The 26,031-nt window shown below is 36.3% G+C and overlaps 1 long non-coding RNA gene across 3 annotated transcripts in view; it reads left to right on the forward strand.

Annotated features, from left to right (window-relative positions):
• Positions 1-5,180: 5,180 nt before the first annotated feature.
• Positions 5,181-26,031, forward strand: part of LOC143739188 (uncharacterized) — a 47,500-nt gene continuing 26,649 nt past the window's right edge. The window contains exons 1-4 of one of the 3 annotated variants that reach the window (XR_013204145.1): positions 5,181-5,250; positions 11,797-11,894; positions 13,159-13,250; positions 13,334-14,322. This is a non-coding gene — a long non-coding RNA (uncharacterized LOC143739188). Of the gene's footprint in view, positions 5,251-11,796; positions 11,895-13,158; positions 13,251-13,333; positions 14,323-26,031 lie in introns of those variants that run through there. The other 2 variants (XR_013204146.1, XR_013204144.1) reach the window with 2 other exon arrangements.

Consider the following 26,031-nt stretch of genomic DNA (forward strand, 5'->3'; position numbering starts at 1 on the left):
GCATTTGTTATAACTTCTTTCACTGTACCTTAAACTCTTTACAGTGGCTGGGCCAACAGCTGTACCAACATCCTCTGCAACAATTTTGTAAAATACAGGTAGTAAATAAGAATTAGGGTTGACTCTTTGTACTCTTCCTTTGCCGAACAGTTCGTTCCTGGCCCAAAGATGACAGATTGCACAAGATGGTTGTGTGATATGATTTGTGTCCTTGTATATTCTTGAAAATGGTACGTGTCTTTCCCGTTTGTAAGCTACATTTGACATCAATTAAATGACTGTAAATCTGAACTGGTCATCATGTGCTGGCTTCATTCACTGGTCTGCCTAGTGGAACTATACCAGAAGCTGGTTATCATGGTACCACATGCTCTACTTTGAAGTACATCAGTCAATAAATGTCCATTGGGTTTCAGGCAGCAAAACAACTTCCTAAGGCATTGTGATTTCTCATTTCGATATGCATTACACTGCATCCGGTAGTGATAATGATGAGGTTTTGAGACTACCCCATTGATTTTGTACTATCCCTGACACTAAGTGCATCAAATTAGGTCTTTTTGGACCTAATTTTGGGCACTTTTGGAAAAAAGGAAACGTTAGTGCTCTATTCTGCCATCTGCAGACTAAATAAACAGGTGATGTTTTACCTGAACAGCTGGATCAAAACACAAGCACTGTGCACTTTAAAGATTAAGGACTGTAATGAAAATTTCATGAAATTACAAGATGTAATTAAGAAGTCGTCTACCTCCCCAGTACACCCTCTGATCCCAAGCCAAACTCTAGATTCATGATGTATTGGAGCGAACAGTAGCAGGGCCCTTAAACACTTTCAGATGCCTGTAAAGTGCTGATAGGTACGTTGGAAAATCAGCAGGAGTTTATATTAAGTCTGTGTAGCACTATTTCAGCCTCTTGTTGGAAGTGTTTGTGGGTTTCTTTTGAAAAGAAACAAGCTTGGAGAACCTTCAAGTAAACAGCAGTTATGTTGTTCCAGTTTATGGACTTAATTACACTGCCCATATACAGGCCATTTTTATTCTCCAAATCAGACTTCTCAATTCCATGGAACCCCACCTAGGACCCCATTCCCAAAATATAAAGGCAGTTATGCTGTATTCTAAAAGGCTTGTTCATACTGTGCGAGAGAAATTGCAAGTGTGATATTATAAAGGCAACATTGTCAAATTATTCAAATGAATAAATACATTTACATATTTTTTTTATTTATTATTTACTATTCCATCATGTTTTAGTTTTTTAGCATTTTATTTTTTACATAAACTACTGTTCAAAAGTTTGGGGTCAATACGTTTAAAAAGAAAAGAAATGAATACTTTTATTCCGCAAGAATGCATTCAATTGATCAGATGTGACAGTAAAGATAGTAATGTTACATAGTATAGCATAATGTTACAAAGATTTCTATACCAAATAGATGCTTTTTGAAAACGGCATAAGAAATGTTTCATGTGAAAGGATCATGTGACACTGAATACTTTTTTATAAGAAATAAAAAATCTTACCAGCCCCAATCTTTTGAACGGTAGTTGTATATTATGTTAATTGACAATATTTTTCTCTGATATTTTCTGTTTCTCCTGGCACCCCCTTTCCAGTATGAACCCCTGATAGAAATCCATGAACCTGTTCATAATGAGGCATCTGATTTCTGGTTGATATCCATGTCGTATCAACAGTATTGGTGATACCTCGCAAGGACAGGGATTTAATGGTTACCCGAGGTCAGAATGGGGTCTGGGCTGTAGGTGGTAATGTGTCTCCTCTGTAGTGGTTGAAGAATGTAACTGTGGTTAGATCATCTCACCTCTCTACCATCTAACCCAAGTCTTTACTTACTGTCAAGACTGTGTGTTCCAGACAGCAGTGCGATCCATAGAGTGCATTAGACGGGTTGCGAGCAGGGCTCGGGTTACTGCCCACCCTGTGGCCTGAGTGGCGCTGGAACCAGGAAGAAGCCAGATGAGTGGAAGCAGATCTATAGAAATTGCTTTTGGAGGTCAAAGCCATCCCTGATGGGAGTATAAAATGTGGGGGCCATTATAGGCAGTTTACAAACATCTCCGCAGACCAATCAATAGGACAGGCCTTCTCTGTCGCATTGGGTAATTCCTCGATTGCATTGGCTGTCTGTACCAATGGTAATTTACACCTTCATGTGGGAATTTTAGCGTGTCTCCTCCCCTTCAGTGTCCACTACCTGGTTGAAGTGCTTGTACAACTCATTCAATTAGGAGCCTCTCCTCTCTTCACCCTCTTTATAAGATCGATCCACTCAAGATGCTTGACAGAAAAAAAAGAAAAGCTTTGGGCATTTTGTTATGTACTGAAGGAGGAAATTGAGGAATGTTGAAATGTTTGAGCATCCGGAAAAATACCATCTCCAGAGTGCACATAAACGGTGTGCATTGTGTAATTTTCAGGAAGCCGATAAAAATCAGCATGAAAATGTACTGGTTGTGCATTAGTCCAATTTGACCATAAATGGATAGAGTCAGATTTAATTCCCTGAGTTACAGACAACTGCTTTTGGTCACAACGTTATTCTTGCCAACCAGGGGTGGAGCTATAAAAAATCTGTCTCACAAAAAATTTTAAGCAGCATAACTGTTTTCGACATTGATAATAATAATAATTGTTTCTTGAGCATCAAATCAGCATATTTGAATTATTTCTGATGGAGAAATGGCTGCTGAAAATTCAGCTTTTGCCATCACAGGAATAAACTTTTAAACAGCAATGTAAATATAAAAAAAATACTTGAAACATGTCTGAGAGGGTTGTAACTTGGCTTTGCCCATTTAGTGACTGTTAGTTCATGTTTATGTATTTAATATTATTATTTTTTGTTTGCTGTTATAAAAAAATAATTTATAATTAAAAAGCTTACTGCTATAATAATTAATTTTATAATAATAATACTAATAATTTTTGAGAATATTTGAGATAAATAGCACAAAAAAGTTACTGAGATAAAGCAAAAAAACAAAAATACTGTTACAACCATCTCCCTATTTATATCCCTTATTTGCTCATTTGGCAGTGAACTTACAGCATCCATTTAAACTCTAGTATAGATGCTCACATAAACTAATGCAAGGAGTTTAAAAGATGGACATTTATTGGCAAAATAATCCCCTTTTCTTTTGTCTTTTTCACAAGCAGCCGTGAAGAATTAGATGATTGTGTTTTTGTCAATGTTTAAAAGCTTTGTTCTCTAGCTGACATCGTGGCTAAAGCCATGCTAAATTGTTCTTATATTCACCAATGCTCACAAGATTGCCTGGTAACATTATGAGGATTTAGCAGGGACGCTTGTTTAATAACGAGGTGAAGAGAAATGGTTTGTGTGTTAGTGTAGGTGATTGTGCTGCATGTGCATGCATGTGACTGTGTGTGTGTGTGTGTGTGGGTGTGTGTATGTTATCATTGACAGTATTACCATAAACCTGTTCGTGTGAAAGATGAGATATTAAGACCGTGCTGCTGTAGACTCCTAATGGGGCAGCGTGGGAGTGTTGTTCCCCAGGCTCAGTAATCTCTCCCAAGACCAATTTATTACCAAAAGAAAATCTGCTGTAGCATTCATATCCGCTACTTCCCCAAGATTACACATATCAATCACAAGTACAACGTATTACAACCCCTGTGACAAGATGCATACATACTAAGAGCGATGTCTCCTTTTGCCTGATGGAGTGTTTATCAGCTTTGTCTGTTGTGTTTGGCTGCTGCTGTTCTGACCTGCTGACCTCAAAAGGATCACAAAACAGGTGACTTCGAAGGCCTGATAAGGTAACATGTGAAAAGGATTTTTCACATACACAAATTTTCAAAAAACACACACACACACACACACACACACACACACACACACACACACACACACACACACACACACACACACACACACACACACACACACACACACACACACACACACACACACACACACACATACACACGCTATGTAAAGCGATGGTTTATGGCAAGCCGTTTTAACTTTTATTCATTTCCAGGATATGAATTCTTGATATCAGCAATTCAGTTTTAACTAGTTAAAATTATAGTTATTGATATCATGAATTATATTTATACTAGTAACAATGGCAATTTTTGATATCAGAAATTACATTTCCACTAGTAACAATGCTAATTCTTGATATCAACAATCACATTTTTACTAATTAAAATGCTCATTCTAGATATCAAGAATTGTATTTCAACTAGTAAAAACTATAATTCTTGATATCTGTAATTGTATTTTCACTAGTGAAATGTCACCATAGGCTGCCATTCAAAATCAATTGTTGATATCAATAATTGATTTCTTACTAGTTGCAATTCCAATTTCACATATCAGAAATACAATTCTTACTAGTAAAAACCTTTATTTTTGATATCAAGAATTCAATTGTCACTAGTTGAAATGTCTATTCTTGATATCAACAATTGAATTGCTACTAGTAACAATGTTCATTTTTGATATCAATAATTCCATTTTCACTAGTGACAATGTTAATTTCTGATATCATGAATGTGATTGTTACTAGTAAGAAAGCCATTTTAGATATCTGAAATAATATTGATATCAGAAATACATTTTCAGATATCAAAAATTAACGTTTTTACTAGTAGCAATTAAATTGTTGATATCAAGAATAGACATTTCAACTAGTGACAATTGAATTCTTGATATCAGGAATTCACATTCTTACTAGTAACAATGTAATTATTGATATGAAAAATTATATTTCTACTAGTAAGAAATCAATTGTTGATATCAACAATTAATTTTGAATGGCAGCCTATGGTGACATTTCACTAGTGAAAATACAATTACAGATATCAAGAATTCAATTGTTGATATCAAGAATCTAATTGTTGATATCAAGAATTAAATTGTTGATATCAATAATTAAATTGTTGATATCAAAAATGTAATTGTTGATATCAAAAATGTAATTGTTGATATCAAAAATTGAATTGTTGATATCAACAATTCATATCCTGGAAATGAATAAAAGTTAAAACGGCTTGCCATAATGGTTTGCCTATTTTATTTTAAAATAAAGATTTATTCCCAATAGTTGTTCAATACAATACAGTAGGACTATATGAGACCTTTTCAAATCCCCAAGCTGCTTGCAGGTGTCGTGTAGTATGACGTAGCGACCACGTGAGGGCACTAACCACTGTTGAAGAGAAGCTTCTCCTTAGGAAAAGGTAAACTCAATCTTTTTAGCAATATGCTGAATCGTTTTGGTTTCACGTCACATTAGCAGGATAAATAAGCCTGAAAATATGAATATATATATAAGATAAATATTTTTGCATTGTTTCGTCAGCAGAACAATCCAAAAAACACATTTAACAGTGGAACCCACTGTAGATATGTATGTCTATGTCATACTCGCTTACATTCCTGTTAACATTTTTTTAAATGGCGCAGCTGTGAATAAGGTTTTGTCATCTCTGTTTGAGTAACATGTAAACACGACTCTAGTCTAGTAGTTAGTTAGTAGTAGGCCTATTTAGCCATAGTTTGCACATTTATCTCTAAAACTAGCCTAGTGTAATGGCCAATAAGGCTGTCCGCGTGTTGCATCGGCCCTTCCTGCTGCATTTAAATTAAACAATTTACTTAACCAGAACGTTTTTTACATAACGTTTTTAGAAGTGTTTTAACATATCAACATGTCACATAAAACAACCTGAGTTGCTTGACCTGCATTGATTTCTTTCAGTAAAAGCTTGTGAATGTGTCAGTAAGGCTACTTCTACTATATTATTCTATATAGATTACTTTAACTAATTTTTATAATAATTAATGACTATACACATTTCAATCTATCTTTATTTTTTATAAGTAGAGGTAAGTTATGAAGCAGTATTTTTGTAGAGGTGCACAAAGCGGCTCATGCGCAAGAAACTGGATGCATCGCTTCCGGTTCAGGTCTTTTGTATGTGCTTCCTTAAAAAATAGAGCCCTTTAACTCGAAATGCAATCAAATATGCTACCAAAGATGACATGGGACTAATTGTGAAAACACAGCTAGAAAAAAAAAAACATGAATGACTTTATATTTTACATAGGCTATATTTAAGGCTAAGTTAATTTTCCAAAATTAGTTTTCTACATCTGAGCTATAACTTTTTTTTAGGGTTTCGTCATTTATATCTGACTTTGTCCTATTTGGTTAATTATTTTTAGCACAATGTCTGAAACTTCACACACATTCACATGCATTTTCACTAAAAAGTAGAGTGAAAATGTCTTACACACAGATTTTTTGTTCTTTGAGTTAGTGATTTCACAAAATGTACATTAAAAATGATTAAAAGCTATAGAAAACACATTTTGAGGTACACTGATATGTTGTAGGCTACTAAATGAGTTTGCTTCCATTTGCGTTCTAGATTGCTCTAGTTTCACTCTTGATAGCGTGAGTAATACTGTTGTACCATGGTGCAGTACTTTTCTATCTAAACTTTTTTAATCTGGTACATTAGAAACTGTTGCACACATCAGAGAAAATGGTGCTTATACTGCTTGTCATTTCCTCAAGTAGTGTGTTTAGGTACACTGAGCAGCTGAGACAGATCAGGCAGGTGATTTGTGAATCTTATCTATAGTGGTTGGAAGAATTGTTCTACCTGGTCAATAACGTGGCACGATATGACAAATATCAGCAGTACACAGTTTGCACATTACAAGGTAGTGATCAGTGACATCACCACTTTGCGGTAGAATATCTATATCAGTACGATTGGTTCCATGCAATATAATTAAATCTAGTGTATGATGAGTGGGTCTAGTGACATTTTGCTTGACCCCAAATGAGTTTAGTAAATCTGTAAACGCAACCCCTAATTCATCATTTATGTTATCTACATGAATGTTAAAATCTCCGACAATCAACGTTTTTCAACGTTGACCAATAGGTCTGAGAGAAAATCTGCAAACTCTTTTAGGAAATCAGCATAGGGCCCTGGAGGACTATACACGGTAGCCAAAGCGAGATAGTAGGGATTATTTTCTTATATCTGAAAGTGTAACATTTAGCACAAACACTTGAATGAATTTTACCTGTGTCCTGTTTTAACAATTTTAAGAAAAGTCAAGGCAAGTTTATTTATATAGCACATTTCATACACAATGGTAATTCAAAGTGCTTTACATAGAAGAAATTAAAATAATCAAAAGCAATCAGAATAATTAAAACAGTTTAGAATAAAATATAAAATACAGAAATAATCAAAAGAAATCAGAATAATTAAAACATAAAATAAAATACAGTACAAACAATCAGATGAACAGTGGTACAGTGCTCATTCAGTAAATGCACAGTTAAACAGATGTCTTTTGAGTCTGGATTTGAATTTGATTACTGTAGGAGCACATCTGATCTCTTCTGGAAGCTGGTTCCAGCTGCGGCTGGCATAGTAGCTGAAAGCAGACACGCCATGCTTAGAGTGAACCCTTGGTATTTCTAGCTGATGTGATCCTAGTGATCTGAGTGATCTGTTGGGAGTATATTCAGTGAGCATATCTGCAATGTATTGAGGTCCTAGGGCATTGAATGATTTATATACCAGTAATAATACTTTAAAATCAATCCTAAATGTAACTGGCAGCCAGTGTAAAGACCTGAGGACTGGTGTGATGTGTTCATATTTTCTGGTTCTGCTCAGAATCCTAGCAGCAGCGTTCTGTATGAGCTGCAACTGTCTTATGGTCTTTTTGGGAAGGCCAGTGAGGAGTCCATTACAATAATCCACCCTGCTGGTGATGAAAGCATGCACAAGTTTCTCTAAGTCTTGACTGGAAACAAAGCATCAAATTTTTGCAATATTTTTCAGGTGATAGTATGCTGATTTAGTTATTGCTTTGACATGACTACTGAAACTAAGGTCTGACTGTAGAGTCACACCAAGATTCGTGACTTGATTTTTAGTTGTTTGACCCCTAGACTGAAGGTATGGGTTCACCTTGAGAACTTCATCTTTGTTTCCAAACGCAATGACTTTTTGTCTTTGTTTAACTGAAGAAAGTTTTGGCACATCCAATTGTTTACTTCATCAATGCATTGGAACAGAGAGTTAATGGGGCTGTAATCATTAGGCGATAGGGCTAAGTAGAGCTGTGTATCGTCTGCATAGCTGTGGTAAGCGATTTGGTTATTTCTCATTATTTGGCTCATTGGCAGCATGTACAGGTTGAATAGGAGTGGCGCAAGAATTGAGCCTTGAGGGACTCTCCATGTCATGGGTGTCCACTCAGACTTATGATCTCCAATACTCACATAATAACCTCTCCCTACCAAGTATGACCTGAACCATTTTAGGACTATCCCAGAAAGCCTCACTGTTTGTGCAAGAAAAGAATATTTCTATAGATCGTTGCAACACCGCCACCACAACCAATCAGACGTGGCTCATGTTTATAACAGATATAGCAAGTTATAAGCAACTGGTTAACAATTGGCGCGATTGAGAACAATTGAGAATTAGCTCTCTAGTTGAGTAGTCAGGGCACTGATCAGGGAGTCAGACAATTTAAAGGGATGGTTCACCCAAAAATTAAAATTCTGGCATCATTTACTCGCCCTCAAGTTGTTCCAAACCTGTATGAATTTCTTTCTTCTGCTGAACACAAAAAAAGATATTTCGAAGATTATGGGTTACCAAAATTTGGATGGGATCCCATTGACTAAAATTAGACTGATTAGACCCCATTGACTGATTAAAATAGTTGTTTGACTATTGGTTAGTTCTAAGCTCATTAAACATGTTTTTTGCAGTGATATTGTAAATATCGCAATCCGACTATATCTAGCCTCCCACATGGGCACGAGCAGTTGAAACTTTAGACCCCCAGCAGCCCCTCCGCCACCCACTCCACACAGCACTCGCACAAGAGAAGCCTTTGACTCCCGCCGTTTCATCTGCCCCGCTCATCACCTTACCTTTTATCTTCCGTCTGCCCAGGGGGCAAACACTGGCCCTTTGTCTGCACATCGGGGGGCTGGGGGGGGGGATGTGAGGGTCTGCTATTTCTGTGTCCCTTACAGTATCTGTCTATCTGAGAGGCAGGTGAACGACAGTTCTGAGCGTGGCCTCACGAGAGCCTGTAGTGCCACTCAGAACATCAATATTGCTTCACTTTAAACTGTTTTCAATGGCTCAGAATTGTACAAATGATTGCGAAGCTGTTTGTGCAGTTTGTATACAGAAAGATGTTAAAGCATTTGTTTTCTGAGGCCGTTTAAAAGCTTATGGTCTGATAATGGCTTTGTTTGGTTTTCTCACTCTTTCAAGAACAGTGCTTCTACTGTAGTCACAGCTCGTCGCACAATTACCTTGCCTTAGTGAGGATTTGCTCCGCTAATAGCATAATAATACCACTAACTGTGCGTTAAACTATGTCATAATTCTGTGTCTGGACTTCAGCGTGTTTAATGGGAAGAGCCTCTAATTAGGGGATTTTTACAACACTTAGCAAACGTTACACTTGTTCTCAAACAAACACAGACAGTGCGTCGTTGGATTTGGTGTGAGGAAACTACTGTTAGTAACACTACACCAATATTGTGAGATGTTCTTGGTGAGATTAGGACACTGTAAACAAAAGGAGTTTGAGATCACATAAAAAGGACTCTATGAAGTAAATAGTTCAGTTTGGGGTTTTCTTAGTTTAGAGATATAAAGGAATGATTCATCCACCAAAACAATTTTGTTGTTCCTTCCCTGTATGAACTTCTTTTTTTATGTGTAACAAAAACAGCCTGAAAAATGTTTGTATGCTCAGGTCTAAAATATTTCATAGATATTTAAATATTTCGAAATATTGCTCGTCTAAAACTTGCTTGCATAGTGATGTTGTATTTGTCAGGGATGTTATTCTGATTTGTTTTTGTTTTTTCCCAAAGATTCAGTCAAACGGTTCACAAATCAGTCTGAATTAATTTTAATGAATGAATTTTATTTTATTTTTTTCTTTAAAGAAAAGAGCATGGAAAATTCATTAATAAAAATTGTGGGAGTCCTGAAGGATCTTCCTGCTGGCCTTCTCAATGAAATGAAAACAGAGAGTGACCAGGCGCTCTGAAGCCCTAAAAGTACCACAAAACTGTACTACATTACAGCTAAAAAGAAATTAATACTCTTCTTCAGCAAGGATGCATTAAATTGGTCAAAAGTGACAAAAAGAGAATTAAAATGTTATAAAGGATTTCTGTTTCAAATAAATGCTGTACTTTTGAACTTTTATTCATCAAATAATCATTAGAAAATGTATGACGATGTTGGAGTAACGGCTTTGGCATCACAGGAATAAATTACATTTTACAATGTATTAAAATAGGGTATATATATTTATATATGTATAGAAAATGTTTTACAATACTGCTGTTATACTTTATTTTAAATTGAATGCAGCTTTGGGAAACGTAAGTGACATCTTAAGAAGAAAAAAACTGACCCTTACTGATAACAAACGTTTGAACGGTAGTGTATGTTTTGTAGTTTAGCTCCACATATGCCAAGTGTTCTGAAGCTATGCTATACGATTTGTACAATAAACAGACTGAAATTTGAAGGCCTTATTTACTGAAAATCTTCCCCTTCTTGGTAAAAAGACAGGTTTGGAACAACATGAGAGTTGCAGTTTAACATGAGTTAAAAAAGACTGAATGTTCATCTTTGGGTGAACCATCCCTTTCATTTTGAAGAGTTCTGCGTGGTTAATAATGAATTGAATGCAAGATTTAGATTTTATTTTATAAACATGTCCAATATTCATTACTTGGTTTTTAGTCATTACTTTCTTTTCCTTTTCTTTTTTGCCTAGCACACCATTCAACCACTTCTAATCTTAATGAGAGAGAGAGAGAGAGAGAGAGAGAGAGAGAGAGAGAGAGAGAGAGAGAGAGAGAGAGAGAGAGAGAGAGAGAGAGAGAGAGAGAGAGAGACCCAGTTGTAAGATAAGGACAGAGGCTTGTTTTCTTGTGCTCTGTGTTATCTCTGACAGCAGAGCCCTGATCCTTACAGTCAATATAGTGAGAGAGCAGGAGATTGTTGACTCTGCACTCGTCCATCACTTCTGCTGGGCAGACCATTGTTACTTGTGATACATGTCTGCCATGGTGCTGAACATTAATATCTGACCTGTCCACTTTCAGAGTGTGTCTGTCCTCTGATTTAAAATGTAGTGAATAGGCATTCCATGGCTTTGTTGGTTTGTCCTGTACTTCTGTTGTTAGCAATACATATCCAAATCCACTAGAGGGCAGAAGATGAACATTTTTAGTGTGAAATAGCAAGATATTTTATAATATTTTTGAATAGTAAGATTTTGTATTTTATCTTGGGCATTTTTACGGGCTGTTTCCCCTTCCACAGCCTGCTTAATTTGAATGATCTTGTCCAACCTCAGATGAGATTTAAGATTGTTTTGCATATGAATGCAATCTATACATAGAACAGTAGCAGCAGGCTGAAATGTTATTATGCTCCTTTTTACCCTCTTTCTTTCTCTTCTTTCTATCATCCACTCTATCTTATAAAGAACAGGTTGAGTATGATGGCCCGAGGCGGCCGTGACTCACCTGTGCAAACAGGGTTTTGAAAGACTGGTTTTAAATCCGCCAAATCCACCGTATTCTGTAACTGACTGCCACCTTTATATTTTCTCTTAATTAACCACACATTTTAGGATTTAAGAACTTTGTCTGTGCCATTCACAATGCTAAAATGTCCTTTTAATTGCAGACAGTTATCAGCTTTACAAAAGAGGAGGACGAGTAATGATTTGACTCACTATAGGTTTTAAAGTACATCCAGGGGAGAGAAAACAAACACCATGACAGGTTAGTGCAATCCCTGTCTCATTTATGTCACAGTTGACTTTATGTCGGGAAATAAAGGCATGTCATTCTCTTTCCCTTTTTTGTGGCCCGTGTAACATGTCTCTTTACTGTGAATGTAAACATCCCAAGAATGCAAATAAACCTTATCGCTCTTCCTATTAACTCTCCAGTGTAAATATTGAAACCGTTCTGAATATGAAAATGCTAGTGTGTCTTCATCTACCAGGATGTTAGACCACAGACATGTTCTTTGTTTTCCCATGGCAAAGAGGTTTTCTCTCTCTCTTTCCAGTACAGTAAAGCAAATTAGGCACATTTCATGAACTCAATCATTCATCTGCAGTGTTAGTATTTTTTTTTCTACCCAGTATTGTTAAAATATTAAAAAATATAAAATATTTTTCCACTCTTCTTTAAAACCAAAGACAAATGCAAATTCCCTTTTTTCCTTTCTTGTCTCTTTTAATGGCAGTTTTAAAATGTTTACATGTCTGTTGTGTGAAGCCTCAGGGGAAATAAATTTGACTAAGTCACATTCTCACACTCACAGAAGGTTTATTTAACATATGTGTTAAACCAACACTATTGGGCTTTTATCATGTATCATTTTAGCGTACAGTAGATTTGTATTGACTGCTAAAAAAAAAGCATCATTCTGAATACCACGTTATTGTTAACTAAAAAATTTACAAAAAAACTAAAGTAAAATAAAATATAAATATTTAAAGAAACACTTACATTCAAGAACTTTAATGAAATTAGAACTGAAAAAAAGTATCAGGTTGAAGTATTAAAATCAAATAAATTAAAACTGAGTAGTAGCTAATATATATATATATATATATATATATATATATTAAAAAAATATATAAAAAAATATAAAAATGACTAAAGCACATAACAACATGACTAAACTAAAATTAAACAGATAACTGAAAAAATAAATACTAAAGTATGCTGAAAACCCTCATGGCTATGTTTGTACCATAGCAAAACACTGGTGGCACAAAAGGATGATGGCGATTCAAAATGCACCGGCTGTCATTCGTTCAAGTGCGAGGATATTTATATATTAGATGTGCTCTTTAAAGTCCTTCTATATCCTCTGTCAAAGAAGACAGCAGCTTGGCCCTCCCCCAGCCTGCCTGTGTGCACGGAGGATTTTGATGTGGTGTCGGACAATGGGCGATTTAGAGATTTCCTGTTTCAGAGTGTCGTATGATTTGTCCTCAGGCAGTGATGTTTAAGAAACCTTTTGTTGCAGAATAGGACCAGTGGAAACTATACTTCCCAAAGGTCCTTTATGTCACCTGTTGAATACTGGGATTGCGAGCCATTGTGCGGTGATTTACACAGGTAACGTTGGCTCCAGTGACCTCGGCTTGACATGCGCAGAGTTAACAGCATATTTGATATGGCTGCCTTTTTGCTTTCACCAGATCTCTCTGTCAGGAGAGCAGGCTTTGTGGCGGACAATGGCTTTTGTTGGCGGGTACAAAGAAGAGGTTTCAAACAGCTATTCATGTTTCCACTGTGATTATGGCACATGGATGTATAATTTCATCAGAGATGAACAGGCTGGGCAAAATGTCTGCCATCCATCCACCTTTAAAAAAAAACATTACTCTAAAAATCATTTCAATTGCCTGCAGCCTCATTCGTAGTGGTTTGGAGCAGGTTTGAGATGGATTATTATATTCTGGAGCTCAGGTATTCTGTTTACTTCCTGCATGTCAACTCCAGTGCTCCTGCGTGATGAGGTGAGACATGGCGACAGGTAAACAGGACTGACATGTAGTTCATGTGCAAAATGTTTTTGCATGTCCCAGCCTGGAAATGCTTGTTCTCTGGGATAAATGTTCAAGAACTAACAAACATTTGTGTGTGTGTGTGTGTGTGTGTATAATGAAGTGCGTGTGTGGAGTAAGGGGGGGGGGGGGGGGGTGGATGTGTATGAACAAGAGAGAGGAGTGACAGAGAAAGAGAAGAAAGAGATCGGGACAAAAGGGAGAACTGGCTTATTGAGAGAACATCAAACGGCTCTCTTGAGGCTTTCCTCTTGCAGGACAGGTTTGGCTCATCTGCCACTTCCATTGAGAACAAGAAGAGATAAAACCACATCCACATCATTGTTCTTTTACTTTCTCTGATCGCTCGACTTTTATCACGGCATCTGCAAAAACAAGGATAAAGTTGATTGCTTCAGTGTACCATTATGTCAGTTTATACACTTCTCCCATTGAAATCATCAATAAGTCATTTCCGTCCATGAGAGAGGTTGAATACACAGATCATCTATTTTGTGTGTCCACATTTCTGTTTAAAGAGGGATAGTTTTGTCATCATCTACTCAGCTTGAAACCTGGTTTGTTGTTCTAGTTCTGTAGAAAGCAAAATAAGTAGTTTAGCAGAATGCCCAAGTTGCTAGTTTTTATTCAACAAAAGCAGATGGAAAAAAGTACCATTAAACTCATTTAAATGATGTATTTCAAGTCTTCTGAAGCTATATGAAAGCTTTATTTTATAAAAGATAAGTGAAAAGAAGATTTTTTTTATTCCTTTTTACTTTTGCATATTTTCATGTTTAGGGTCAGTAAGATTTTTTTTATATATATATATTTTTGAAGTCTCTAATGCTCACCAAAGCTGAATTCTTGGGTCAAAAATACAGTAATAATTACAGTTGTATTGTGAAACATTATTGCAATTTAAAATAACTGTTTACTATTTTATTATTTTTTTAGATGTAATTTATTCCTGTGGTGGAAAAGCTGAATTTTCAGCAGCCATTACAATCTTCAATGACACATGAAATCATTCTAGTATACTGATTATTAAACAGTTGTGCTGCGTACTATTTTTGTGGAAGGATTCTTTGAAATTCTTTGAAGAATAGCATTTGTTTGAAATAGACTTTTGATCAATTTAATGCATTCCTTGCAGAATAAAAGTATGAATTTCTTTCAATTCAATTCAATTCAAATTTATTTGTATAGCGCTTTTCACAATACACATTGTCTCAAAGCAGCTTTAAAGAAAGTGCATTTCGGAAATGTACATAGAAAAATACAGTTAGTTAATCATGTATTAATTTATGGCATAACATATCGCCGGCTTTGAGTCGTCTCTTCACAGGCGTCGAGTCGTCTCTTCACAGGCGTTGGGGCATCTGAAGTCTCCGTGAGAGACTGGATACAAACTGGAGCTGACGAACGCTATTTACCTCGGGACTAGCGTCCCGAGATAACAGCAGAAAGGCAGATGGGAAATAATTAGCATAGCTGATGTTCATAATGTTAATGCATTCGAACTGATTCAGTTCAGGTAACACTTCTTTCAGTAGTTTAGTGGGTATTGGATCTAATAAACATGTTGTTGGTTTAGATGCAATGATAAGTTTATTTAGCTCTTCCTGTCCTATAGTTGTAAAGCGGTGTAGTTGTTCTAGAGGGGCCATAATTGAGGCTGAATCATAAGACATCATAGAGGATTGTATATTTACAATTGTGTTTCGGATGCTTTCTATTTTCTCATTGAAGTAATTCATAAAATCATTACTACTATATTGTAACGGAATATTTTGCTCTGGTGATGTTTGTTTATTTGTTAGTCTAGCCACGGTGTTGAATAAAAACCTTGGATTATTTTGGTTATTTTCTATTAGTTTGCGGAGATGCTCAGCCCTGGCTGCTTTTAGAGCCTTTTTATAACGTGACATACTGTCTTTCCACGCGATTCTAAAGACCTCTAAATTAGTTTGTTTCCATTTACGCTCTAAGTTACGAGTTTCTATCTTGATTGCATGCGTAGCACTGTTGTACCATGGTGCTTTAGATTTCTCTCTAACCTTTTTTAATCTAATTGGTGCAACAATATCTAGTGTACTAGAGAACATGGTGCTCAAACTGCTAGTCATTTCCTCTAGTTCATCTGTTTGTTTGGGTGCACTGCGCAGCTGAGATAGATCAGGTAAGCTATTTGAGAATCTATCTATAGTGGTTGGAAGGATTGTTCTGCCTGGTCGATAACGTGGCGACAAATTTCAGCAGTACGTATTACGCAAGATACCATGTAATGATCAGTGAGATCGTCACTTTGCGGTATAATATTTATATCAGTTGGATTGGTTCCATATGATATAATTAAATCTAGTGTATGATTTAGACGATGAGTGGGACCACTGACGTTTTGCGTGACCCCAAAGGAGTTTAATAAATCTGTAAACGCAGCCCCTAACGCATCATTTGTATTATCTACGTGTATGTTAAAGTCTCCAACAATTATTGCTTTATCGACATTGACCAATAGATCTGAGAGAAAGTATGCAAACTCTCTTAGGAAGTCAGCATAGGGCCCTGGAGGTCTATATAGGGTAGCCAAGGCTAGAGATAATATGGATTTGTTTCTTACATCTAAGAGCGTAACATTTAGCACAAGTACTTCAAACGAATTAAACCTATGACCTGTTTTCTGAGTAACATTAAGAATATCTCTACAGATTGTTGCAACACCGCCGCCACGACCGATCAGACGGGGCTCATGCTTATAACAGTATCCTGGTGGAGTAGACTCATTTAGACCGAAATAATCATTTGGTTTAAGCCAGGTTTCAGTAAGGCAAAGTACATCGAAACTATTATCTGTGACCATTTCATTTACAATGATCGCCTTAGGTGTGAGCGATCTAATGTTTAGAAGACCTAGCTTTAGAAATAGTTTTTGTTCACTGATATTTAGATTTTCTGGTTTAATTACAATAAGATTTTTGCTAGATCCTACACTAGATTTATTGTTTGGCCTCACTAAGCGAGGAATAGACACAGTGTCTATATAATGTTCTACACTACTTATATCAATTAAGTTGGGACAGCAAAGACTGTGATTTGGACTTTGACTTACTAGTCATATGGTGTGTAACGTCTTGGAGATGTTGTCCGACAGAACAGCCGCTCCGATTCTGCTGGGGTGCAGGCCATCAGCACGGTAGAGCCTAGGTCGCTCCCAGAACAGATTCCAATTATTTACAAAGAGCAGTTTCTGTTCATTACACCATGACATTAACCATTCATTTAGAGCAAATAATCTACTGAACCTTTCTTGTCCTAGTCGGTACGTGGGAAGCGGTCCAGACACGATGTTCGTTGCTTCAGGCGATGTGCTGCGAACCGTCTCGATCAGGCTTCTGTAGTCCTTCTTCAGAACCTCCGTCTGCCGCAGCCTGATGTCGTTCGTTCCCGCGTGCAGCACCACAGCTCCGACGCACTCGTCACCGTTCAGGATCTCGGGAATCTGTGCAGCGACATCAAGAACACGAGCACCAGGAAAGCAGTGAGTTCGCACCTTACGCTTACCTGAGGTAGCACGGACATGACGGACCATGGAAGTGCCGATGATCACGGCGGCGTCACGTTCCGGCTCGCGAAGAGGGGAGAAGCGGTTCGGGGTGGAGATCTCGAAGACCGGGAGGGGCGGGGAAGTCCTTGGTCTGGTCCTGGCTCGTGTCTTCCGCTGTGGGATCACCCAGGGTCCATGGTGTTGCCTCGGTGCCGGAGTGAGTGAAGGCAGAGATGATCGCATCCTCCTGGGCAGAGAAACGCACGGAGTAGACGAAGTCGGAGTCAAAAAGTTACTAACCACTGACTTGTGAGCATCGGCGTGTGATGTTTCAAGCGCTGACCGCCGATCTCGCAGCTCGGCTTGCTTCACCAGCAGAACACGGATCTGCTTCTCCACCGACTCCAGCTCCAATCGTACCGAAAACAGCTCGAATGTGTCCTCACCTGCACTCAGAGGTAACGTTAGACACACATCCGATATGTTCGCCATTATAACAGATGAACAGTAAATTAGTAGTGATACTACCAATATCATTAATCCTGTATAATCAATATCGTATCCTTTCAGTGAAACGGGTGTAAAATGATAGGGTCGATAGGCGCGAGGCCACACGTGAAATGCTAGCGGGCTAAAGGCTAGTTGCCGAGATTCGGAAAGTTGGATCTAAGTAGCGATATCAAAGCAATCCGATTGTTTTTTATAAGGAATAGTGTCGAGGATAAGTTCACATGATATAAAAATAGAAAGTGCTTGTTTATAAATGAGTGGTAAAAAGAAAATCAGGGATTAATGAATTTCTTTAAAAAAAAACTTTTGAATGGCAGTGTACATTATGTGTATATTAATATCTTCAGGTTAGCTTTATATATATCTTTGACATGGGAGTTCTGTCATTGATTGAGTGTGGCTGGAGGCCTTTCAACCTTTCATTAGTCTTTCCTCTTTATATAAAGCCCACAAAGCCTCTTGCTCTTCAGAGACAAGAAGAAACTGGTGAACCCAGCCAAGTAATCTGAAGCCACTATGTCTGTAAATATGTTTCAGTAAAGACCCATGATCATGCTTTAAACGGGACATCTTCAACGGGACCATGTTCTCCTCATCTTTGTTACCTATGGCCTTGTATGAAACAATAAGAGCTCGAAGCTAAAGTTAGAGTGTAGATACCTAGTGTGGGTTTGTTTTGTGAAGCGAGGGAGCTGTCAAAAAGGAGTATGTGAACAACTAGATAAGGATCAGATTATATGAGGGAACCAGGATTGGTACTTTCAACATGTAGATACTTGTCAGAGGAAAAATACTAAATCTTCTCTCTTTTAGGGGATCCTCTGAGGAAATACCGAATGCTACTTGAAGTGTTTTAAAATAATATTTATAAAAAATGTAGACAAGATAATACCTTGAAACTGTAAAACCTAATATATCACCAGAAGGTGAGTGTGGGAAAAAAAATACTAAATGTGGATCCTGCCAATTGAATAACAGTATTACATAATGAGGCTTGTCAATGCATAAAGCGTTCTTATAAAACTTTCAATGCAGATTGATCATGATGCAAAAGAAGCGCAACAATAAGCACATGACTCGCACAATCTCGCTGCATTTTATTTCCATGTGATACATTTCATCATAAATCTAGTAAATAATAAAAATAATGGGATTTTTTTTTATTGGGCTCCATCTGATGTGCTGTAATTATTTCTTTGTTTGTTGTCGGGTTTATGGCAAGAAATGAATTTTAGACGAAGACGTCTGTCAGGATTAGTTGTACTGTAATACAGTGCAACAAACACAACTTTTGCTTGCAATTATTTAAAAAAAAAATATTTGTCTGTCCTTGTTTTATGCCTGTTGGGTAAATGATTGAATTAATTTGTAGGAATATTTACACACTAAAAAATATGTATAGGCCTTTGTATTTTCATCCATTTGAGTTTCATCTGAACTGTCATCATTTACTCGCCCTCAAGTTGTTCCAAACCTGTTCCAAAGTTTCTTTCTTCAGTTTAACACAAAAGAAGATATTTTGAAGAATTTTGGTAACCAGACTTCCATGGTAAGAACAAATAAATACTATGGAAGTCAATACCATCAACTGTCTTGTTACCAACATTGTTCAACAAAAGAAATAAACTCTTACAGGTTTGGAACATCTTGAGGGTGAATAAATGATGACAGAATTTTCATTTTTGGGTGAACTATCCCTTTAATGTGATTGTCAGTGATGCATATGAAACAAGAAAAAAATGAATTATGTAATAATACAAATAAACTAATTATGTTTTAAATACACAATAATCAGGTTTATATATTTATTATCCAGCCTATTTATTAAACCCGTCTCGTACATTTTAACTTTTTGTTTTCACAGTTAACATAATTACTGAATCAAAAGGATTTAAAAAAAGAATTATTTAGATATAGTCAAATAGATGCAAATACTTAAGCTGTGCCAAAATACTTGATTGGACGAAAATAACTTTTCATATCTACTGAACTCGATGATTCTGGGTGTTATATAATGCTTTAAACCACAAGACTCTGCATAATCTGTCCCGTTCTGAGCTAGCTTTAAATGTTCTTCCTCAAGCCATTTAATGCAAAGATCTCGGTAAAACTTTAATTGTTCACAGAGCCAGTGTGTTTCAGTGAGGGAGAAGCTTGGGTTGATCTGCTGACAGAGGGATGTCTCAGAGAATGCACTTGAGGGCAGTTATCAGCAAGATGATGTAGTCAAGCTTGAAAACAAGAGGGGCATCTGTCTCATCAATGAAATTACTGCTCCTCAGGCGCAGACCGACACATACCTGGCCCTCGTCCAGATTCTATTTCTCTCCTTTTTTTCTGTCTCGTTCCTTATCTATCTGTCGATCTATTGATCAACCAATATTTGCATTTTTGTATCACATGTTTAGTCAGTAGCTTCACATATGACAAGTGCACATATATATCATAGTCTGCGTGTGCCTGTAATAGCAGATGGTTTCTCATGTTGCGATTTTATCTTATCTTATTTTTTTAAAGACACATCAAATCAAAAGCTGTCTGGGGTGATCAGTCAGAGCTTGAGGGCTTTACATACTTTTGGTAGATTAAGTGTTATGTGGAACCCTTGTCTAAGGAGTGACGCTGAGATGTCTTTCTATATGAGGTTGTGCTATGTGCAGTCACAACGAACATTCCCCTTCTTATGAAGTGCTGCTGAATTTATTAGTCATTTTACACCTATGCAGCTCTACACAGCATATTTAAATGCAAATATCAACCACTTTAAGTTTAAATCAATTTCAGTTGATGACTTAAAAAGGATGAAGAAACGATATGTTGAATGGTATCCTTCAATGCTTTGAGAAAACAGGTGTTCCTTTTACTACCAAGAACTGTGGGACTGTTATGGTACAATTATGCCTTATTCACTCATTCAGCCTATTATCAACAATGAAACGGTAAACGATCTTTATTTAGGCTTTAGTGTTTGTGACCGTATCAGACGATCATGTATGATGCTCTGTTGTCGTTCTGGATAAGTCCCAACATCGCATCTTTGAAAGTTTACCTCAGTTTACTCACAAATCCATGAAGTTTTAGATACATCCAGTTTGAAGACATCAACTACAACACAGATGAAAAACAGATTCCACCTGGCCTGTTGTAATTTACTGATCAGTCACACTTATCTGGAACTTGATTTATTTACCCCGACAGCCGGGCTGACACTGTGTAAAATGTCCTTATGTGCTGACAGATTTATCCATTGCCCAAACACTAGTCAACAATGCTGTCCTTAAAATGAGAGCTATCCTTTATCAGTGAGGCAAGCCACATCAAGTAAATTACTCTGAGATGCCAACATTCCCTTGATATTTTAGCTTTAAGTCTGTTGTTGTGATGTTTTAATCCTGTTCACAAATGTGTAAAACATGGATCAGGGCTTTATACTTTTAGAAATAGTAAAGTGCTCCTTTTGTAACATGCTTATGTAATGATACTCCATTGCATTTGCCTAATAATTTTCAGGAGCAAGTGCAGAGTAAACTAAACCTAAATACAACACTTACACTAAAAGTCTGTGGTCTGTAAGTTTTTGAACGAAGCATCTTATGCTCACCAAAGCTACATTGATTTAATCAAAAATACAGTAAAAACAATATTATTAACATTAAAAATAACTTATTTCTAGTATAATATTTGAAAATGTCATTTATTCTTGTGATGGCAAAGCTGAATTTTCAGCGTCATTACTCCAGTCTTCAGTGTCACGTGATCCTTCAGATATCATTCTAATATATGATTTGGTGCTCAAGAAACATTTCTTATTATATATTATCAATGTTGAAAATAGTTGTTCTGTTTGATATTATACCTTATATATGATTGTATCATACGTGCTTTACTAAATTTCCTGATACTAGAAAAAATATATAAATCCTATTTACTGTCCTTCAATATGTTTTTATTTCTATATAACAAACAATACAATTATTTTAATAGGACATTTTTACATCATACATTTCTTAGTGCTGCAGTAAATTTATTTTAGTTTATTTAGGTGCTCCAGTGAGACCACTGGAGGGCGCTGTACTTATCATACAATTATATTATTATTATTATTATTATTATTATTTGGTCACACACTATTGGCAATACACAAGATTTTTACTATTGAAACATTTTTTAAAAGGTTAAGCATTTTTTAGGTCCATTACCAAAACATTAATGGACACCTCATAACATCTTATTTTTCATTATACTGATAAAAACCATCAATGTCCATAGTCATCATCTGCATGTCACAAAACTCCACGTCTCATGCAGTAACAAGCAAAAAAGGGTGGCATTATCAAATACATGATCGCTGTCGTCAGCTTGTTTGAACACAAGACGTTTTCATTTCGCGCAGTCTGTGACAATTTTGATAGTACTCCCCTGAGCTGCGCAGTCACGTCTACCACTTTGACCGCGCTTCCTTATCAACTGCTCACTTATTAGTTCATGAACTGTAATGATTGCGTTCTGCGCTTGAGGGGAGATTGCAGAGGGCTTTTAACAACTAACGGCATAGATGCATATCAGAATCCTGCACAAACAAACAGTTTATGAGATTCAAAGAGCCTACACTACATAGAAGGTAATTTCCAATTTGGTGTTTTCGGTCATAATCAGGAATGGCAGGATTTCATTTGGTGCCAAGCGCAACAGGAGACAAAATCACCCCAAACTTTCCATTCAAGACGTGTGACTGCGACAAAAATGTTTTATACTGCTGGTGCCACTCGCCCAATAACATCTAAATAGAAAATCTTGAGTGGAAATTGTATTTCTATCTCAGGCCTTTGATGTTGCGCACAAGCAAATCTGCTGAGTTTCCTCTTTTCCTTTTGGAAGCCGCTGGTTGTCAGCAATCCCCCGGGCCTTTGATATACGTGCTGTGGCCCATGCCGGAGACAAGCTGGAGAAGAGCCACATACCTCAGTGCGCCTCTTGGGTCTCCATCTTTTCCCCCATTCAAATTCACATTCAGTTAATAATGATTAATTAACTCGAATTCTTTAGCATGCGTGCCTCCAGTTTAGCAGCCGATTGATTTTGCTCATGGCTCTCAAAATCTATTTTTGTAAAAGCATTTTCAACGTTTTTTTGCTGGTGACTTTGATCAATGTTCTTGCCTGAATCATTGGCGTTGTGATTGATATGCAGCTAAATTTCAGTTTTAGATTTCAAGATTTACTCCACTTAACTCTCACTGTGCTACTTGAACACTGATAAAGAAATGCAGAAATAGTGCATATTTCAACAAAAGAGTGGTAAGAGGTAGCCTACATCTAAAGCACTTAAAGGGACAGTTTACTCAAAAAAATAACATTTTGTCATCATTTAGGCCCTTCTCATGTTGTTCAATACCTGTAAGTGTATTTCTTCTGTTGAACACAGAAAGAAGTTACTTTAAAGAATGTTGGTAACCAGTTGACAGCACCCATTGATAATTTTTTTTTCTACTATGGAAGTCAATGGGTGCTGTCAACTTTCTGGTTACCAACATTCTTTAAATTCTTCTCAGAATTAAATGCCCAGCATAACTGATCATTAAACACTAACATAAGCTAAAAAAATCTTTCCCTTTATGGAAAAACACAAAATAACATTTTAATCCCTACTCTTCTAATGCAATCCCTTTCAAAGCATGCTGGGAATTACAGATCCACTAGCTGCATTTTGTTATGTCAACAAAAATTAATCGTTTTTAACACAAATTAATTAAGTAAACTTCAGTTTTAAATATATAAGGTTGATTGAACACAATTAAATCGAGTTGTGATAAAATGTTAAAAAAGTGTGTTACTTCAGCTAATTCTCTCATTAAAAAGGTTTATCTCTAAAGAATTAAATATTACTTTAGAAACATTCTCATGTCCTGCGTGGCAATTATCATAACAGACAAACCTTTCCAATTTAGGATGTCTCTTATTGTCTGTTGGTTGCCTATAGATCATCTGCTCCAAGCAAATTTGCAGAAGTCTACTACAATATGGAAAAGTCTGCATTTGAACTTGTTTTGTCTTGCCAGAGATATTGCATGTGTAACCTCGTGCATGTTTCTGTGATCAGTGAAAGCTCTAACTCGAGTCTTTAAATTACCCATTCCACCTGTCATTTTCACTGTAGAGTTGTTGTTTTTTCTCCTCTGAAATTGTGTCCTCGGCTATGTCATTACAATCCCAGCAGATTACACTGTCAGGGCAGACTGACATGTATATTGCATGTAAATGTGTGCTTGCGCTGACAGCACATTAACCACATAGGTTGTGGGGAGAAGTGGTGGGGATGGGAAGCTTTCTGGCTGCCTGCCAGTACACATACCTATCGTGTGTTTTTTTTTAGATTTATTTGTAATTTACAATCTAGTTAACATTTTGAATCTCATTTGTGTGCACCACATATTTTTATGCACATTAAACGCTCACAGTGCCTATAGCATAAGTGAACACACCCATGCTAAAGTTGACTAAAAAGAGGAATGAAAATGTATCTTTTGGAAATTGATCTTAATGCCTTAATTTTTAAAAAAATGAGGACAAATCCAACCTTTAAGGACACCAATTTTCTTTGTGAATGAATAATGTATCGTAAATAAATAAATGTTCTTCCTTAAAATACAGGGTGCATAAGTCAGTACACCCCTATGTTAAATTCCCATAGAGCCAGGCAGATTTTTATTTTTAAAGGCCAGTTATTTAATGGATCCAGGATAATATGCATCCTGATGAAGTTCCCTTGGCCTTTGGAATTAAAATATCCCCACATCATCACATAACCTTCACCATACAGATGGGCCTTTAAAAATAAAAATCTGCCTTTCCTCCTTTTAGTCAACTTTAGCATGTGTTCACTTATGCTAAGCACTGTATAATATTTTATAATATATCATTTTGATAGGCATCAGACACTGCAACCCTAGAGCATTTGCAGGACTTGATTATAGTAATAATATATAATATATAGCCCGATGTGAAAGCATGGGCTGCTTGACAAAACTGCTGAATTAAATGTGTTTTTATGTTAAAGTTATTTAACTGGCTAGTGGATTTGTTGAAATCACTGGAATTATGTTTGTGATGGTCTTGGAAACATCAGTTAGAATCGGTTGAAAATTATAAGTAAATCATGCCATTGGTTGTGTTGATGAATTTAAAGCTGTCACAGATTTAAAGTATAGTTGCATAATTTCTTACTGCTATTGCAAATTAAAAACCTAATAAATTTTTTGTTATAATTATGGTAAAAAATAACTAATATAAACATTAAATGTAATAGATAATAATCAAATAAATTATAATACCTATTTTACCAAAATACAATTAATTTAAAAAAAATCTTAAAATAAATAAGTATACATATATATTATCATGCACTGAGCCAGAAATTGACAATTCAGTAGCACGTACAGTTTTATTCCTATCTACATTCTGAAGATTCATTCCCCTGGTTTATATGACATTTTATTCTTAAAAACAGGATGATTTTTTTCTTTTTTTTCTTTTTTTTTGTGGCATGGTGATTTTTCTCTGGCTGTTGACAGTATTTTCTGATTTTAAGTGATAAAAAGAGATATCCAACATCTCCTCTGTAAAAAAACTAAGATAATGCCTCGCTTGTAATGCATATTTAACATAACATCAGAAAACTTGTAATACAAAGCAGTTGTCTTAATGTACTGTGATTAATCAAACTGATCAAAGTATGGTAATATCTATTAGTTAAAATGTTTACCCTATTCACCTGTAATGTCTATTGGTGCAAAAAAATGCTTATCTGAAGTCCTAATAGCGATTAAAAGTCTAATTAAACTGTTGATTTATTTTACACAAGTGGAAATGCACAAACATTTCAGCTCTCAGGCCTTCTTCATTGCAATTCTAAGTGAGAATCACAGTTGAATTTTTGGAATAATTAAAAAGATTAACCCACCAAAACAAGTTAATACATGAGATGAGAGAGCGCAGTGTAAGCGCGACCTTGTTGAACTGCATTATAATTAAACTGTTGACCCATATCTCCTCAAGTCAATTGTGTTCAATGTTAGGAAGTTGATTGATGCATCCACTAAAGCAATGAACAAGTGCTAAGTTTTCCTGATCTTATATTTACATTCAGAGTTCAGTTTGGGACAGTGAAAGCGAAGAGGATGACTCACAGCTAGATCTATTCAAGTTCGCACAGCTGCCCAATTTGTTGAGTCCTTCAGAAGTTTCTCTTTATGTCTGAGATTTTATGACACGTATCACTGGTTCTGAAAATGAAT

The sequence above is a fragment of the Siphateles boraxobius genome, unplaced genomic scaffold (genome assembly GCF_051911475.1).
Source record: "Siphateles boraxobius isolate OS27281-9 unplaced genomic scaffold, OSU_SipBor_1 1, whole genome shotgun sequence".
Classification (NCBI taxonomy): Eukaryota; Metazoa; Chordata; class Actinopteri; order Cypriniformes; family Leuciscidae; genus Siphateles; species Siphateles boraxobius.